Source organism: Zeus faber (genome assembly GCF_960531495.2).
Source record: "Zeus faber genome assembly, chromosome: 8".
Taxonomy (NCBI): Eukaryota; Metazoa; Chordata; class Actinopteri; order Zeiformes; family Zeidae; genus Zeus; species Zeus faber.
The window spans coordinates 1,141,436-1,146,435 of NC_137195.1; the positions used below are offsets into that span (position 1 = coordinate 1,141,436).

At 49.2% G+C, this 5,000-nt stretch overlaps 1 protein-coding gene across 2 annotated transcripts in view; it reads left to right on the top strand.

The window, feature by feature from the left end:
* col6a4a (collagen, type VI, alpha 4a) overlaps positions 1-5,000 on the top strand; it is a 61,184-nt gene that overhangs the window by 2,621 nt on the left and 53,563 nt on the right. For both annotated transcript variants that reach the window (XM_080005061.1, XM_080005062.1), the window contains exon 2: positions 2,909-2,956. The gene's annotated coding sequence lies outside the window, so the exon portion shown is untranslated. The remainder of the gene's footprint in view (positions 1-2,908; positions 2,957-5,000) is intronic.

The following is a 5,000-nucleotide window of genomic DNA, read 5'->3' on the forward strand; positions in this document are numbered from 1 at the left end:
GTAGGTGGTAGGTGGTAGGTGGTAGGTGGTAGGTGGAAGGTGATAGGTGGTAGGTGGTAGGTGGTAGGTGGTAGGTGGTAGGTGGAAGGTGATAGGTGGTAGGTGGTAGGTGGTAGGTGGTAGGTGGTAGGTGGTAGGTGGTAGGTGGAAGGTGATAGGTGGTAGGTGGTAGGTGGTAGGTGGTAGGTGGTAGGTGGAAGGTGATAGGTGGTAGGTGGTAGGTGGAAGGTGGTAGGTGGTAGGTGGTAGGTGGTAGGTGGTAGGTGGTAGGTGATAGGTGGTAGGTGGTAGGTGGAAGGTGATAGGTGGTAGGTGGTAGGTGGTAGGTGGTAGGTGGTAGGTGGTAGGTGATAGGTGGTAGGTGGTAGGTGGAAGGTGATAGGTGGTAGGTGGTAGGTGGTAGGTGGTAGGTGGTAGGTGGTAGGTGGTAGGTGATAGGTGGTAGGTGGTAGGTGGTAGGTGGTAGGTGGTAGGTGGTAGGTGGTAGGTGGAAGGTGATAGGTGGTAGGTGGAAGGTGATAGGTGGTAGGTGATAGGTGGTAGGTGGTAGGTGGTAGGTGGTAGGTGGTAGGTGGTAGGTGGAAGGTGATAGGTGGTAGGTGGTAGGTGGTAGGTGGAAGGTGATAGGTGGTAGGTGGTAGGTGATAGGTGGTAGGTGGTAGGTGGTAGGTGGTAGGTGGTAGGTGGTAGGTGATAGGTGGTAGGTGGTAGGTGGTAGGTGGTAGGTGGTAGGTGGTAGGTGGTAGGTGGTAGGTGGTAGGTGGTAGGTGGTAGGTGATAGGTGGTAGGTGGTAGGTGGTAGGTGATAGGTGGTAGGTGGAAGGTGGTAGGTGGTAGGTGGTAGGTGGTAGGTGATAGGTGGAAGGTGATAGGTGGTAGGTGGTAGGTGGAAGGTGATAGGTGGTAGGTGGTAGGTGGTAGGTGGTAGGTGATAGGTGGTAGGTGGAAGGTGATAGGTGGAAGGTGATAGGTGGTAGGTGGTAGGTGGTAGGTGGTAGGTGATAGGTGGTAGGTGGAAGGTGATAGGTGGTAGGTGGTAGGTGGTAGGTGGTAGGTGGTAGGTGATAGGTGGTAGGTGGTAGGTGGTAGGTGGTAGGTGGTAGGTGATAGGTGGTAGGTGGTAGGTGGAAGGTGATAGGTGGTAGGTGGTAGGTGGTAGGTGGTAGGTGGTAGGTGGTAGGTGATAGGTGGTAGGTGGTAGGTGGAAGGTGATAGGTGGTAGGTGGTAGGTGGTAGGTGGTAGGTGGTAGGTGGTAGGTGGTAGGTGATAGGTGGTAGGTGGTAGGTGGTAGGTGGTAGGTGGTAGGTGGTAGGTGGTAGGTGGTAGGTGGAAGGTGATAGGTGGTAGGTGGAAGGTGATAGGTGGTAGGTGATAGGTGGTAGGTGGTAGGTGGTAGGTGGTAGGTGGTAGGTGGTAGGTGGAAGGTGATAGGTGGTAGGTGGTAGGTGGTAGGTGGAAGGTGATAGGTGGTAGGTGGTAGGTGATAGGTGGTAGGTGGTAGGTGGTAGGTGGTAGGTGGTAGGTGGTAGGTGATAGGTGGTAGGTGGTAGGTGGTAGGTGGTAGGTGGTAGGTGGTAGGTGGTAGGTGGTAGGTGGTAGGTGGAAGGTGATAGGTGGTAGGTGGTAGGTGGTAGGTGGTAGGTGGTAGGTGGTAGGTGGTAGGTGGTAGGTGGTAGGTGGAAGGTGATAGGTGGTAGGTGGTAGGTGGTAGGTGGTAGGTGGTAGGTGGAAGGTGATAGGTGGTAGGTGGTAGGTGGTAGGTGGTAGGTGGTAGGTGGTAGGTGGAAGGTGATAGGTGGTAGGTGGTAGGTGGTAGGTGGTAGGTGGTAGGTGGAAGGTGATAGGTGGTAGGTGGTAGGTGGAAGGTGGTAGGTGGTAGGTGGTAGGTGGTAGGTGGTAGGTGGTAGGTGGAAGGTGATAGGTGGTAGGTGGTAGGTGGTAGGTGGTAGGTGGTAGGTGATAGGTGGTAGGTGGTAGGTGGTAGGTGGAAGGTGATAGGTGGTAGGTGGTAGGTGGTAGGTGGTAGGTGGTAGGTGGTAGGTGGAAGGTGGTAGGTGGTAGGTGGTAGGTGATAGGTGGTAGGTGGTAGGTGGAAGGTGATAGGTGGTAGGTGGTAGGTGGTAGGTGGTAGGTGGTAGGTGGAAGGTGATAGGTGGTAGGTGGTAGGTGGTAGGTGGTAGGTGGTAGGTGGTAGGTGGTAGGTGGAAGGTGGTAGGTGGTAGGTGGTAGGTGATAGGTGGTAGGTGGTAGGTGGAAGGTGATAGGTGGTAGGTGGTAGGTGGTAGGTGGTAGGTGGTAGGTGGTAGGTGATGGCTTTTCAGTGTTCTGGTTTCATATCAACACTTTGCATAAAGAAATCTTCGCGTTGAATCATTTGAGGATTTTAAATATTTTTTCTGGACCAAATGATTGAGAAAGATCTTCATCCCTGTCTGTCTGTGGTGAAGGGGAGACATTTACAGTAGGAACAGATGGAGCTGTCTCCCTCTCTCTCTGTCTCTCTCTCTGTCTTTCTCTCTGTCTCCCTCTCTCTCTGTCTCTCTCTCTGTCTCCCTCTCTCTCTGTCTCTCTCTCTGTCTTTCTCTCTGTCTCCCTCTCTCTCTGTCTCTCTCTCTGTCTTTCTCTCTGTCTCTCCCTCTCTCTGTCTCTCTGTCTCGCTGTCTCTCTCTCTGTCTCTCTCTCTCTCTGTATGTCTCTCTCTCTCTCTCTCTCTCTCTCTCGCCCATCCCCATGCATCTGGTTCCACTTAAATACACTGAGAGATAAAGTTCAGCTTGAGCATCACATCCAGAGTCTGATCCAGACCTGGAGACCTGGAGACCAAGGGACCTAGAGACCTAGAGACCTGGAGACCTGGAAACTTGGAGAAAGGATTCAAACTCTAATTCTACTTTTTCTTTCATCCAGTGACACGAGAAGTGGGATCCCAGCGCCTCCCTCTTTGAAAACACTCAGGTATGAATCCTGACTTTCCTTATTAAAGTGGTAATCCATCCCCGTCCTGTCTCCATGTCCTGCCCTGTCCTGTACTTGTAGTGGACTTAGTACCTTTAGTATTTGCAGTAGACGTAGTACTTGTAGCAGATGGAGTACTTGTAGTACTTGCAGTCGACGTTGAACGTAATAGACGTGGTACTTGTAGTGTACAACGTTACAACATTACAATGTCTACAATGTTACAATGTGTACAAGGTTACAACATATACAATGTTACAATGTGTACCGTTTGTAACGTGTACTGTTGTAACAGTTGACGTGGTACTTGTATTAGACGTGGTACTTGTAGTGTACAATGTTACAATATTACAACGTCTACAATGTTACAATGTGTACGACATTACAAAGTGTACAACATGTACAATGTCACAAGTTGTTCAACATTACAAAGTGGACAACGTTAAAATGTGTACAACGTTCCAAAGTGTAAAATGCTCCCCAGGCACCATGTATTGATACTATGATAATTATGGCCTACTGTATATAGTTGTTATAGTCGATGAAGATGTTTGTAACAAACACATCTTTGAAATGACTCCACATCTGGAGTCACTCCTGGAAAAGAGTGAATCTTCAGCTGACAAACTGAAAAACATGTGTGACATCATCATGGTGACGTCATCATGTTGAAGGGGATGTTTTACTCTCCACATTCCACCAGAATAAATACTTTCCACAGAATTAAATATTTCTTGGTAGTATTCCCAAGCAGACCGGCTGTGTTCGTGGTACAGGAAGTCCTCCCCGCTCAGCGCGCGCTTCACCGGCCGCGGCAAACTTAACCACTTCACCCTTCAGGCGTAAAGAATGCACTCTGAAAAGGAATCGAACCTTCCACCGCTTCGTAAAGTCGTCCCTTTCAGAGTTCCTTGCCGGAACCCATCAATTTGTGTGGCCTTGCAAGTTTGACCTTGCAACACTAAAGCTCATTTCCACAATTTACTTTTTCAGGTGGAATTTGAAACGTTCTCATGGCGTCACCTGTGATTCTGCAGGACACACTGCATGACCTGCGTATCACACCTGTAAAGTCTGCATTACCTGTGTATCGTGTGTGTATCTTGTGTGTATCTTGTGTGTATCTTGTGTGGCCCTTGAGTGAGGTCGTTCCAGCTTTTGGGACTGGCTGGAAACAGGAAACAGGAAGTAGGGATCATTCTGTGCTGGTGATCAAGGCCACATGGTGCTTGTGTGATGCAGTGATGCATTGTGGGTAGAGGACACTGTGCACACTCATCTTTATCTGAGTAGGTAGTGGAGCGAGGCAGGGTTGGAGGTTCTATTCCCCGTGTTGCTCAGTTCTCTAACTACTCTGGAAAGGAAATGAATCATTTTTGAGGATTTTCCTGCTGATAATTATGGTCTGTTTGTCCTTGTAAGGACGTGTTGAAACGCAGACGGATCCAAACGTCAGGGTCCTGCACCGGACACAAACAAGATCCAATGAAATATAAATACATCTATTACGAGGGGCCCTCAACCCAACCTCCAGGGGCCTCAGGGGGACCCATCTGATCAGTCTCTGGCTGAATCCTTCTCCTTCACCTCCTCCTCCTCCTCTCCTCTCCTTAGTATTATTACTATTAGTATAACAATAATAATAATAATAAAAATAATAATAATTATAATAATCATAAACAACCAAAGGGTCATGCAAACACTCTTTGCAGCAGCAGCAGATGCAGCCTGTCTTGGTCTGGGTTTCGGTCTCCTGAGCGTCATGTAAACACACTTTGTTTTATTTAGTTTGTCATTACTTTTAGTTTCTCAGCGTCTGAACCTCGTTGCTATCTCAAGGATCTTCTGCAAACTGCAGCTCCAGCACGTTCAGAGAAAGAGCACGCCCTGCGGAGGGTGGAACTCCAGGAGAATGCCAGGAAAACTCCAGGAAAACTCCAGGAGAACTCCAGGAAAACTCCAGGAAACTCCAGGAGAACTCCGGGAAAACTCCAGGAGAACTCCAGGAGAACTCCAGAAGAACTCCAGGAGAACTCCAGCAGAA